Source organism: Polypterus senegalus, chromosome 1, assembly GCF_016835505.1.
Source record: "Polypterus senegalus isolate Bchr_013 chromosome 1, ASM1683550v1, whole genome shotgun sequence".
NCBI lineage: Eukaryota > Metazoa > Chordata > Cladistia > Polypteriformes > Polypteridae > Polypterus > Polypterus senegalus.
In genome coordinates this window covers 164,155,069-164,169,022 of record NC_053154.1, presented here as the reverse complement: position 1 = coordinate 164,169,022, position 13,954 = coordinate 164,155,069, and the positions used below count along the sequence as shown (strand labels likewise).

Here is a 13,954-nt window from a genome sequence, read left to right as displayed (position 1 = left end):
CCTCGATCAAGGGTCTATTTAGCCTTTATCCTTTTCTCTATTTGTCCTCTGGCAGCCCGGTTTCAGCAAAATCTGTGAGAAAGTCAGCTTTCCGAAAAGAATTAAGTCCCTTAGCAGAGCGGACCTGAGGCAGGGCTATCCCAGCGTAAGGACTTTACACCTGCTACTTACTGTACCAACAGCCAGCTTCATGAAAGTCCACTTTGCGGTAAAATATCCAAGTGTGCCACCTGCTCAAACAACGCACAGAGAGCACTTTGGGAAACCTAAAATCACATTTATCTTTCAGGTAACCAATTCTGAGAAAATCTGCCCTATCCAGCTGTTAAATAATGAGATTGGCTAGTCTGCGTCGAAGAAAGAGTTTCTCGTTATCAAGCTGAACTCTTCCCTTTTCCTGCCACTGCTTAAAACTCTGAAACCCTCCCGGTAACGCAGGAGATGTTTTATTCAGGAACACGGCGGGTTCAGTAAACGTTCTCCATGAAAAATAAATTCAAGGCAGATTAGCTATTTCAATTGACAATAGGAGCCTTTTTCATAAGACCTAAGTCACGTATTTTGTTTAAAGGAATGCGTGAAGCTCTAGATATCTAAACTTCTTTGAACCCATTTGAAGACCTTCCACATTGTTATGGAAAGGGAAAGACTCAGAAAATAATTGTAGTGAATGATTTTAGGGGTTCCTTGTAATTACATCTGGTCCTCTTTCGTAAAGCCGGTCCTTAGTCAGCCTTGGCAGAGTGGTGTCACATCCACAGTGACAGAATTCACTATTCTCGAGTACAGTCAGGAAAATTTAGATTAAGCCTTCGAGGTTAAGGAGAAGCAACTGCAAAATGCTGGACCTTTCGGGATGACCTCGCACAGTAAAACCTCAACTTGCTGCTTCACTAGCTGGAAGGTCACTAATTTGCTAAAACATCTAGAATGTGCCTGATTACCTGTCCCGACTCATCAAGGGAATCCTTCCAAATCCAAAACCAATCCTCCCAGTGAATCAGCCAAGTTTTCAGTGCAACGGAGCTATACTCGGATGGTTAGGTGTCACTTCAGGAAGCAGGTTGATTTAGGATTCCAAGTTTAAACATTAAAGCATGGAAAAGAAAGAAGCGAGCGTCCCTAAGTTGATGCCTTCTGGGCCTCCTGCACCGTAAGGGAAGATGAGTTCTCCTCTTTTGAAGGACTGAAAGAATGGCGCAGTTTCATGGAGTGGCTGAAGACAAAGATTGATTAAACCACCTTCTTTGAGTACCAGAATGGCGAGTGGTTAAAGGCTTGATTAAGATCCAATGGCGAAATGCCCGTTTCAATCCCACTCTGGTAGCTTGTTGTTCAATGCACCGTCACTTGTGTTTGGGGAACGCACTCACCTTAGAAAAGGTTATAATGCCTTAATGTGACTTACTCAGTGAAAATACAACGTAAATACTTGCAGTCAAGCTCTTCATAGCATCCACAGGCCCCTGTGCTCGAACTTGTGTTCTGCAGAAACCACACTGAACTCATTACTTGAATTACCGGAGAAACAGAAGTGAAATGAACCAATACCTCCTTAACCCTTATAAAACAGCTTGTCCCTTTGAAAAGTGGCTGGACTAGGTAGGCTTACAACAGTTGCCTTGTAGCTCAAGCAGACATTGTCTGAAACCAGGGTTGGTGATTCAACCTCACAAGGCCTTGGTACTGTCCAAAACTTGATCCTTTGGGCAATGATGCATATTTAACTCGACCACTCATTCCTTGATTGGTTGGGCTAAAATCTTCCTAGTCGCCAAACCTTCAGACATGAAGCATTTTCTGGGCACGATTAATGAAGGCATTTCGCTTACAATGATCTTCAAAACATTTGCTTGAACAAATTGCAAGAACGGTATTTTAAGGTCAGAAACATGTTGCATCTAACAGGAATCACAGAATAAGTTTTAAGAAAGTTTAAAGGGGGGGGGGGGGGGGGGGGGGGGGGGGGGGGGGGGGGGGGGGGGGGGGGGGGGGGGGGGGGGGGGGGGGGGGGGGGGGGGGGGGGGGGGGGGGGGGGGGGGGGGGGGGGGGGGGGGGGGGGGGGGGGGGGGGGGGGGGGGGGGGGGGGGGGGGGGGGGGGGGGGGGGGGGGGGGGGGGGGGGGGGGGGGGGGGGGGGGGGGGGGGGGGGGGGGGGGGGGGGGGGGGGGGGGGGGGGGGGGGGGGGGGGGGGGGGGGGGGGGGGGGGGGGGGGGGGGGGGGGGGGGGGGGGGGGGGGGGGGGGGGGGGGGGGGGGGGGGGGGGGGGGGGGGGGGGGGGGGGGGGGGGGGGGGGGGGGGGGGGGGGGGGGGGGGGGGGGGGGGGGGGGGGGGGGGGGGGGGGGGGGGGGGGGGGGGGGGGGGGGGGGGGGGGGGGGGGGGGGGGGGGGGGGGGGGGGGGGGGGGGGGGGGGGGGGGGGAAAAAAAAAAAAAAAAAAAAAAAAAAAAAAAAAAAAAAAAAAAAAAAAAAAAAAAAAAAAAAAAAAAAAAAAAAAAAAAAAAAAAAAAAAAAAAAAAAAAAAAAAAAAAAAAAAAAAAAAAAAAAAAAAAAAAAAAAAAAAAAAAAAAAAAAAAAAAAAAAAAAAAAAAAAAAAAAAAAAAAAAAAAAAAAAAAAAAAAAAAAAAAAAAAAAAAAAAAAAAAAAAAAAAAAAAAAAAAAAAAAAAAAAAAAAAAAAAAAAAAAAAAAAAAAAAAAAAAAAAAAAAAAAAAAAAAAAAAAAAAAAAAAAAAAAAAAAAAAAAAAAAAAAAAAAAAAAAAAAAAAAAAAAAAAAAAAAAAAAAAAAAAAAAAAAAAAAAAAAAAAAAAAAAAAAAAAAAAAAAAAAAAAAAAAAAAAAAAAAAAAAAAAAAAAAAAAAAAAAAAAAAAAAAAAAAAAAAAAAAAAAAAAAAAAAAAAAAAAAAAAAAAAAAAAAAAAAAAAAAAAAAAAAAAAAAAAAAAAAAAAAAAAAAAAAAAAAAAAAAAAAAAAAAAAAAAAAAAATCAAAGCCTGGTATGTCCATCACCTTGGGCAAAGGATCTTGGTCGATCAAGAACTATTCTTTGTTGGTTAGGCTAAATTTCCGTGTGCAACCTTCTTGGACGAAGATTTTCCACACGATTATGAGGATTGCATTTAATGATTAAAATTTGTGAAAATTGCTAAGAATGATTTTGGTTAGAACGTTCATACGGTCACTGTAAGTTTAATGGCAAGTCTTCAATGGAGCGACCATTTATCCTTCTTTGATCAGGCAATATAACGATGGAAGAGGAAAAAGAAAACAAAGCACATTAAATTTCATTACTTTTGTAGTCCACCTGGCTTATGGGTTGATTAGCTAAGTACATGTGCTAAAGAACTTAGCTCACACAAACGGATTAAGGATCACTGTCCGGTTCAACTGACAGGCTCGGTAATTTAACGTTTGCCTTCCAAACTTGTCTAATTGACCTAAATTCCCGGTCGTGAAGGCCAAAGAAGAATCAAGGAGGCATTAATCCAAATTGCAATAGAACAGTGTTTGGAGGCAAACGTTTCTTAGTAGTCACCTTTTGAGAACTGGATAATGGAATGCTAATGCCAACAGTCTGCTTTCATACCCCATCCTCGGATGAGCAAATTTATCTGCTTATCCTTTATTTGTCATCTAGGCAATTTCCCAATGTGGGAAAGTTTGAAAAGATTAAGGTACCGTTAAGGAGTCAGGACCTAGTGGGAAACAAAGCTAAGGAACACTGTCTATTCGACATTGCTTTTTAAATCCATTGTAATCTCTGAAAGGCCCCTCCAAAAAACTCAACACTTAATAAGCAGAAACCTTATCTTAGGTACCAAATCCTGAGTAAATTGCTCTATCGCTTTTTAGATTGCTTATCTAGGTTGAAAGGGACTTCCTTTAGTATCACGAACTTTTCCAGTCCCCCCTGGCAAAAGAATCAACCTTCAGGGTAACCGCAGGTTGGTGTTATTCGAAAGCGGTTAAATTTTTCCATGAACAGAACTTCCCAAGGCAGATTAGCTATCAAAGGCTAACAGGAGCCTTTAATAACTCAGTCACCGCCGTTTTTAAAGCGCTTAGTCTAAATAAACTTCTGCTTGAAACCATGAAGACCGCCCATTTATAAATGCAACTCAAAATACTTGGTAAATCTCAAGTTCCTCAACTTTACATTGGCCTCTTTGTTCTTTCCGGGTTAGCAGCCTTAAGTGTCCAGACCCACAGTGACACGAATGCTTTTACTTCCGAACAGCGGAAAATTACTTAACCGCCAGGTTAGGAGAAGTCCTGCAAAAATGGGCCTTTTGATAAGCCCCCAGAGAAAACCCAACTTCTCCTTTATGCTCGGAAGCCCCTAATTTGAAACCTGGGTGTCATATTAGCGATCATACGGATCCCTAAATCATCAATCCCCTGAACTCCACCTTTCATGCAAGGACTATACTAAGAATTAGGTACTTCGGGAAAAGGATGTTTAGGTTCCAGTTAACATTTGCAAGGGCAAAGGCGAGACCCCCATGGGCCCTTTGCCTCGACCTTAGGGAAGATGTTCCCTCTTTGAAGGAGTAGTGATAGTCATGAGGCAAAAATGTTGATTACACCCTTTGGTACCGAATCATGGTTAGCTTGACTAGAAATGGAAATTCACAGGTCATCCTCATTCTGTACCTTTTGTCATGCACCGTCACTTGGTGTTAACCACAATCTCCTTAGAAAGTAGCAATTCATTCCAAATTAGTTAGTTCAGTAAACAAGGTAAATTCTTGATCAATGTCTTCAAGATTCACAGGCCTTACTTAGAATTTTGTTGGGAAAAGGCCTTTTAACCTAGATGGGATGAAAGCACAGAAGAAGTGAAATGCTCAAGGGACTTAACCCTTATACAGCTTGCCTACAGAAAAGGGGCTGACTGGATTTAAAGCATCCCTTGTGCTAGTAGACTTTGGGTTTGCGTAACAGGGGCAATTCACCTCACCGGATGGCGTTTAATTTTTTTTTGACAAAGGAGTATTTAATCGTTCAAGCCACTATTGTTGTTGTAGGCAAAATCTTTCTGTATTGCAAATTCAGCAGAAACATTTTCTGGCACACGATTTGAGGATTTCGTTAGATTAAGCAAACATTTGAACAAATTCTAAGAACCCACTTTAAGTTAGAACAGTTCATTGAAGGAACACAATAAGTTTTGAAGGAAAAGCTTCCAAATTAAAGCCTCCCATATCAGAGTAGGCATTAAATCTGGATAGCAAGAAACGGAAACATTTAATAATTTGGCTGATCTTACCTTGCTAAGTTGATTTTGAGGCGAAAGTGCATAACCGTTAAAGACAGTAATCATAAAATGGTTGAATTTGGCTCGGTTCAGGAGTCAAAGTCTGTAGTTTTTGGCCATTTGTCTCAACGATCGCAAAGAACCTTTTGAACCGAGGGAAAAGATCACTAGCATTTCGAATTTTTGCAAAGGTTTCAAAACTTGGCCTTCTTAGATCTTTAAGACGGAAAAATTTGGCAAATGAAATGAAAGTCCGCTTTCATACCCAAACATCTCATACAAAGGGTTATTCAGGCTTAACCCTTCATTGTAAATGGCAGCCGTTTCAAGGAATCTGGAGAAGTAAACCAACCAATTCGGTCAGTAGGAGACTGGGGGGCTCACAAAAACGCGAATACATTGTCTACTATGTACAATCCAGCGGTCTAAAGTCCACAGGGAAATGGAAGCAGCCACCCAAACACGTCCAAAGACTTAGGAAAACCATGAAACCCATTTACTTTCCGGTAACCATTCCAGTAATCTCTCCACCAGTGTTAAATCATACTGGTACTCTTCTGAAAAGTTCTTTTACAAGCGAACCTGTTTCGGCTTCTGCCACAAGTAAACTTGGAAACCGCTCCCCGGTAACCGCGGATTGGGTTATTCAGGAAAGCGTCAACCCTTTCCCATGACAAAAATTCCCAGGCAATGCTATTTCATGCAAAAGTCCCTTTTCAAGCCCCAATCACCGTACTTTTTAAGGATCTCTGAATCTAGTATCTAACTTCGCTGAAACATCTTTTAGTCCTCTCCACATTTTTAAATAACAAGCTAGACATATGTATGAATGATCTTCAGAGTTACTTTGTACATCTGGTCTTTGTTTGCCAGTCAGAAGCCGGCAGTGTTCAACCCAAAGGAACAATTACCCTTTCTTTAAATCAGGAAACTAGTTTGGTCAGGTTGCGTGAAGTCAGAAGAAATTGCTGACTTTCGAAGCCTTTTTAAGGAACCTCAACTTGCTCCCATATGCGGAAATCTCAATCCCAACTAGATTGTTGATTTGCCCCATTCATAACGATCCCTTCAATCCAAACCAATTCCCAGTAATCAGCTTACCTTAGTCACAAGTATACTGGTGGTTTGTGCACTCAGGAACATTGATTAGATTCAATTTGAAACGATTGAAGAAGGAACCTGTGGGAGAGCGCCGAAGTAATCGCCCTTCTGGCTCCCCCGTAGAAAGGGCCTCCTTAGAAGGCTCAAAAATCCCAGTCATGAATCAGAAAAGATTGTTAAACACCTTTTGAGTACCAGGATGTTAGGGTTAGGCGGACTTAGATAGGGAATGCGGTTAATCACTTTGGAGCTGGTCAAGGCAAGTTCCCTTTAGTGGTCCTACTGGCCTTAGAAAGGAAATGTCCTTTGGTTAGCGCAGTGAATTTAAGGGAAAGACAAGTCATGTCCATCTTTGCAGTCACGGGGCCGAGTGTTTAGACTTGTTATGATATGGAACCAACTAACTTTATGACTTGTGTTGAAAAGAGACGCACCGTGGAATGCTCGCCTACTCCACCTTAAGAACTGTCCTTCAAAAGGGCTGATAGGAGTACAACAGTTTGGGTAGCCAGCAAGCATTTCCCGTCCAGGGTGGTGTTGGGACCTCACAAGCCTGGACTGTCCTGCACGGACTTGGAAGGAGGTATTAACAAGTCACCCCATACTTTGTTGTAAAATCTTCCCTAGCGTCAAATGCTTCTGCAGGGAGCATTCTAGGACCGATTATGGAGGCATTTCCTTACAAGTCCACATTGTTGAACTTGCTAAGACTGTTTTACTTAGGAACATTTGGCATTGAAGGAATCAAAAATTTTTTTGGAAAAGTCTTCAAGGGTTAGGACCATTCTAATCTTATAATGTCGGGCCCAAATTTTACGTATTTAAATGACTCAAACATGGAAAAAATTCTCAAGATTTGTTACTTTTGTATCTACGGCTTAAAAGGGTTGCATTTAGGACGAAAGTCATCATGGTTAGGGACTTAGTCTTCAGGAAGGCCAATATTCTAAGGAAAAGAAAATTTCTATTAAATTTCTTTGTTTCCCCTTCAATTTGTCCAATTAAATTCAAAGGGGATTGGTCGAGAACAGCGCACAAAGAAAGAATAAATGAACTCAATGCAAGGCATGGCCTGTTTCTTGACGTCCACTTGTCTAATCCTGGAGAGGAGCGGAAATGCAGCAAATGCAAAGACCAACGTGCTTCCATGCCAAAGGCCATCGGAGTGCAAGGGCATCTAGCTTATTTTCATTTAACTGGCAACCGGTTTAGCGCAATCGGAAAATCGCTTCTAAAATAAAGTCCTAGAGAAGGGCCTACTGGCTATCCATTGAGACGTAACCCTGCACCTGTTACTTACTGTCAATAGCAGCTCTGAAAGCATTAAGGCGTTAAGGCCCGCTGAGCGCCCTGCCAAACAACGAAGAACTCTTTAACCATACATTCTTCAGGTACCCTTCTAGTAAAAATCTGTCATCCAGCTGTTAAAAAGGAATGGTTTCTCTGCATAAACAAATTTCTTCTAGTTATCAAGTAACCCTTTCCTCAAAAATTCTCCATGCGCTAAATTGACCGCTACACGGTAACGAAGGATTTGTGTTTTTCAGCACCAGTCCGACGTTTTCCCAGAAAATAAACCTCTAAGCGGTACCTTTAAATTGCACAGGGACCTTTTTAAACCTCCCAATTTTGTAAAAATCAACTCTGTTTCCTAATCCTTGGAAACCATTAAGACCTCTAATGTATGGAAATGAACGCTAAGAATTTGAATGATCTCCATGTTAAATTAAACTGTCCACTTTGTATTGGATGTTTTAGTCAGCTTCAAGTGGTGTCTACAACTTGCAGGATCCTTTATTCGAGGCTAGAACTAGTTAAGCCTTCGAGTTGGAGATGAACCTCAAAAATCGGCCTTTTTGGATGAGTCGTAGAAAATTTTGGCCTTTGATCCTCCAGAGGCAATTCCAAAACAAAAGGTGCATAAACCCTTTCCGACCTCAGGGGTCCTAAATCAACCAACTCCCAAATCACCGACTTTCAGTGACGACCACCTTTCAGGTTGCCATCAAACAGGATGGGATTCAATTAACATTGAGCAGGGACAACGAAAGTTAGCGCCTCCGAAGGGAGCGCCTTCTGCCTAAAATTGGAAGATGGCTCCTCATTTAAAGCGAAAGGGCCTCCCTTTCATGAGGCGAAGACAAGTTATTAAACCTTCAAAGTACCAGTCCGAGGGTTAAAGTTGACTATCATGGGAATCCGGGTTCAATCCCACTTCTGGTAGCTTATTAAGTGCACCTTACGGGAGAATGCCACTCACCTTTGAAAGAGCCGGCCAGGTGGAATGGTCCTTAAGCTCAGCTGAAAAAAAAGCGTAATTACTTGAGGTCAATGTTCTTCAACATTCAAGCACTGTCTTTAAATTGTTCTTAGAACCACACTGTTGGTATTATTTAACGATTCAAGCCACTCATTCGTTTGATTGGTTGAGGCTAAAATCTTTCCTGTAGTCGTCAAATCTTTTTCAGACAGAAGACATTTTCTAGGCACACGGATTAATGAAGGCATTTCGTTTACAATGATCATCAATACATTTGTTGAACAAATTCGCTAAAGAACGTGTATTTTAAGGTTCAGAAACAGTTTGCATCTAGCAAGGAATCACAGAATAAGTTTTTATAGGGAAAAGTCTTCACAAGGCGTTAAAGGACCACTCCCATATTCTTCATGATGTCAGGCCAACTTTCACGTATCTGGGAAAGAGGACAAAAGAAAACTGAAAGACATCATTTACATAGATTTCGATTACTTTCTTGTAGTCTTACGCTGGCTTAAAGGGTTGCATTTTGAGACGCCCGAAAGTGCATCGATCGGTTAAAGATAGTGTAGTCGGCACCACAGAATACGGATTAAGGAATCCTGCTTCCGGCGGTTCAACGGAAGTCAAAAGCTCCTGGTAAGATTTCTCTGTTTGGCCCCTTTCCAAATCTTGTCTCAATCTGACTACTGCAAAGGAGGCACCTGTCCCGTGTAGACACGCAGCAAAAGAAGAATCCAAGGTAGGCATCTCCAATGCCGAGGGCAATTGGGAACAGTGTTTCAAGGGCAACGCCGCCGTGGTCTTAGAGTCGTCTTGCGAATGAAGCTGGCATAAATTTGGCAAATGCACAAGTGCCAACAGTCCCGCCTTCTCCATACCCAAACAGTCCCTCGGAGTGACAAAGGGTCTATTCTAGCCTTTATCCTTTTCTCATTTGTCACTCTGGCAGCCCGGTTTGCAGCGCAATCTGTCGGAGAAAGTCAGCTTTCTGAAAAGAATTAAGGTTCACGTTAGCAGGAGACGGACCTGAGGCAGGGCGATCCCACAAGACGTAAGGACTTTACACCTGTCTACTTACTGTACCAATCAGCCAGCGTTCATGAAAGTCCACTTTGCGGGTAAAATACTGCTGAAGTACGGCCACCTGCTCAAAACAACGTCACAGAGAGCACTTTAGCGAAACCATTGAAATCACATTTTATCTTTCAGGTAACCCAAATTCCTCGAGTAAAATCTGCTCCTATCCAGCTGTTAAATAATGAGCATTGGCTTATCTCGTGTCGATGAAAGAGCTTTCTTCTTGTTATCAAGCTGAACCTCTTCTCCACGTTTTCCTGCCACTCGTCTAAAAACTCTGGAAACCCTCTCACACGGTAACCGCAGGATTTGGATGTTTTATTCAGGAACACGGCAGGGTTCAGTAAACGTTTTCTCCCATGAACAGAATAAATTCCCAAGGCAGATTAGCTCATTTCAAATTGCGACAACAGGGAGCCCCTTTATCATAAGACCTCAAGTCACCCGTCGTTTTGTTTAAAGGAATGCGTGAAGCTCTAGATATCTAAACTTCTTGCTTGAAACCCATTTGAAGACCTCTCCACATTGTTATGGAAATGAACAAGACTCAGAAAATAATTGTAGTGGAATGATCTTCAGAGGTTACCTTGTAATTACATCTGGTCCTCTTTGTCATTGCCAGGGTCCTTAGTCAGCCTTGGCAGAGTGGTGTCCACACCCCACAGTGACACGGAATTCGCTTTACTTCTCGAGTACAGTCAGGAAAATTTAGATTAAGCCGTTCGAGGTTAAGGAGAAGTCGAACCTGCAAAAATAATGCTGGACCTTTTCGGGGATGACGTCGTCACAGGAAAACCTCAACTTGCTGCCTTTCACTAGCTGGCCGGAAGGTCACTAATTTGCCAAAACACTAAGAGTGTGCCATGATTACCTGTCCCGACTCATCAACGGGAATCCCTTCAAATCCAAACCAATCCTCCCAGTGAATCAGCCACGCTTTTCAGTGCAACGGGAGCTATACTCGGGATGGTTAGGTGTCACTTCAGGAAGCAGGATTGATTTAGGATTCCAAGTTTAAACATTTGAAGCATGGGAACAAAGCGAAAGAAGCGAGACGTTCCCCTGAAGTGGGAGTCGCCCTTCTGGCCTCCTGCACCGTAAGGGAAGATGAGTCTCCTCCTCTTTTTGAAGGAGCTGAAAGAATGAGCGCAGTTTTCATGGAGTGGCGAAGACAAAGATTGATTAAACCACCTTCTTTGAGTACCAGAATGGCCGAGTGGTTAAGGCGTTGGACTTAAGATCCAATGGGCAAATGCCCGTGGGTTCAATCCCCACTTCTGGTAGCTTGTTGTTCAAGTGCACCCGTTCACTCTGTGTTTGGGGTATGCACTCACCTTTAGAAAGTTAGGCGAAATGCTTTTGCAATGTGGATCCTTAGCTCAGCTGAAAATACAAACGTAAATGTACTTGAGGTCAGTGTTCTTCATAGCATTCCACAGGCCCCCTGTGCTTTCTAGAACTTGTGTTCTGGTAGAACCACACTGGACCTTTTGCTACCTTTATTGACTTGGGAATTGAAAAGCAGAGAAGGACAGAAGTGAAATGAACTCAATGCCTACCCTTAACCCTTAATTAACATGCTTGTCCCTATCAGAAAAGTGGCTGGACTAGGGTAGGCTTACAACAGTTCGGCCTTGTAGCTCAGAGGCAGAGCATTGGTCTCGTAAACCAGGGGTCGTGAGTTCAACCCTCACCAAGGCCTTGGTACTGTCCATACTTGATCCTTTGGGCAAAGGATGGCATATTTAACCGATTCAAGCCACTCATTCGTTTGATTGGTTGAGGCTAAAATCTTTCCTGTAGTCGTCAAATCCTTCTTCAGACAGAAGACATTTTCTAGGCACACGGATTAATGAAGGCATTTCGTTTACAATGATCATCAATACATTTGTTGAACAAATTCGCTAAAGAACGTGTATTTTAAGGTTCAGAAACAGTTTGCATCTAGCAAGGAATCACAGAATAAGTTTTTATAGGGAAAAGTCTTCACAAGGCGTTAAAGGACCATTCCCATATTCTTCATGATGTCAGGCCAACTTTCACGTATCTGGGAAAGAGGACAAAAGAAAACTGAAAGACATCATTTACATAGATTTCGATTACTTTCTTGTAGTCTTACGCTGGCTTAAAGGGTTGCATTTTGAGACGCCCGAAAGTGCATCGATCGGTTAAAGATAGTGTAGTCGGCACCACAGAATACGGATTAAGGAATCCTGCTTCCGGCGGTTCAACGGAAGTCAAAAGCTCCTGGTAAGATTTCTCTGTTTGGCCCCTTTCCAAATCTTGTCTCAATCTGACTACTGCAAAAGGAGGCACCTGTCCCGTGTAGACACGCAGCAAAAGAAGAATCCAAGGTAGGCATCTCCAATGCCGAGGGCAATTGGGAACAGTGTTTCAAGGGCAACGTCGCCGTGGTCTTAGAGTCGTCTTGCGAATGAAGCTGGCATAAATTTGGCAAATGCACAAGTGCCAACAGTCCCGCCTTCTCCATACCCAAACAGTCCCTCGGAGTGACAAAGGGTCTATTCTAGCCTTTATCCTTTTCTCATTTGTCACTCTGGCAGCCCGGTTTGCAGCGCAATCTGTCGGAGAAAGTCAGCTTTCTGAAAAGAATTAAGGTTCACGTTAGCAGGAGACGGACCTGAGGCAGGGCGATCCCACAAGACGTAAGGACTTTACACCTGTCTACTTACTGTACCAATCAGCCAGCGTTCATGAAAGTCCACTTTGCGGGGTAAAATACTGCTGAAGTACGGCCACCTGCTCAAAACAACGTCACAGAGAGCACTTTAGCGAAACCATTGAAATCACATTTTATCTTTCAGGTAACCCAAATTCCTCGAGTAAAATCTGCTCCTATCCAGCTGTTAAATAATGAGCATTGGCTTATCTCGTGTCGATGAAAGAGCTTTCTTCTTGTTATCAAGCTGAACCTCTTCTCCACGTTTTCCTGCCACTCGTCTAAAAACTCTGGAAACCCTCTCACACGGTAACCGCAGGATTTGGATGTTTTATTCAGGAACACGGCAGGGTTCAGTAAACGTTTTCTCCCATGAACAGAATAAATTCCCAAGGCAGATTAGCTCATTTCAAATTGCGACAACAGGGAGCCCCTTTATCATAAGACCTCAAGTCACCCGTCGTTTTGTTTAAAGGAATGCGTGAAGCTCTAGATATCTAAACTTCTTGCTTGAAACCCATTTGAAGACCTCTCCACATTGTTATGGAAATGAACAAGACTCAGAAAATAATTGTAGTGGAATGATCTTCAGAGGTTACCTTGTAATTACATCTGGTCCTCTTTGTCATTGCCAGGGTCCTTAGTCAGCCTTGGCAGAGTGGTGTCCACACCCCACAGTGACACGGAATTCGCTTTACTTCTCCGAGTACAGTCAGGAAAATTTAGATTAAGCCGTTCGAGGTTAAGGAGAAGTCGAACCTGCAAAAATAATGCTGGACCTTTTCGGGGATGACGTCGTCACAGGAAAACCTCAACTTGCTGCCTTTCACTAGCTGGCCGGAAGGTCACTAATTTGCCAAAACACTAAGAGTGTGCCATGATTACCTGTCCCGACTCATCAACGGGAATCCCTTCAAATCCAAACCAATCCTCCCAGTGAATCAGCCACGCTTTTCAGTGCAACGGGAGCTATACTCGGGATGGTTAGGTGTCACTTCAGGAAGCAGGATTGATTTAGGATTCCAAGTTTAAACATTTGAAGCATGGGAACAAAGCGAAAGAAGCGAGACGTTCCCCCTGAAGTGGGAGTCGCCCTTCTGGCCTCCTGCACCGTAAGGGAAGATGAGTCTCCTCCTCTTTTTGAAGGAGCTGAAAGAATGAGCGCAGTTTTCATGGAGTGGCGAAGACAAAGATTGATTAAACCACCTTCTTTGAGTACCAGAATGGCCGAGTGGTTAAGGCGTTGGACTTAAGATCCAATGGGCAAATGCCCGCGTGGGTTCAATCCCCACTTCTGGTAGCTTGTTGTTCAAGTGCACCCGTTCACTCTGTGTTTGGGGTACGCACTCACCTTTAGAAAGTTAGGCGAAATGCTTTCGCAATGTGGATCCTTAGCTCAGCTGAAAATACAAACGTAAATGTACTTGAGGTCAGTGTTCTTCATAGCATTCCACAGGCCCCCTGTGCTTTCTAGAACTTGTGTTCTGGTAGAACCACACTGGACCTTTTGCTACCTTGACTTGGGAATTGAAAAGCAGAGAAGGACAGAAGTGAATGAACTCAATGCCTACCCTTAACCCTTAATTAAC

General features: G+C 43.2%; 3 non-coding genes across 3 annotated transcripts; all 3 read left to right on the top strand.

Moving 5' to 3' along the window:
* Positions 1-10,887: 10,887 nt before the first annotated feature.
* Positions 10,888-10,968, top strand: trnal-uaa. Its single transcript has one exon. It is a non-coding gene; the product is annotated as a tRNA-Leu (tRNA).
* Positions 10,969-11,315: 347 nt separating this feature from the next.
* Positions 11,316-11,387, top strand: trnat-cgu. The gene has a single exon. It is a non-coding gene; the product is annotated as a tRNA-Thr (tRNA).
* Positions 11,388-13,582: 2,195 nt separating this feature from the next.
* trnal-uaa lies at positions 13,583-13,665 on the top strand. The gene has a single exon. It is a non-coding gene; the product is annotated as a tRNA-Leu (tRNA).
* Positions 13,666-13,954: the final 289 nt, after the last annotated feature.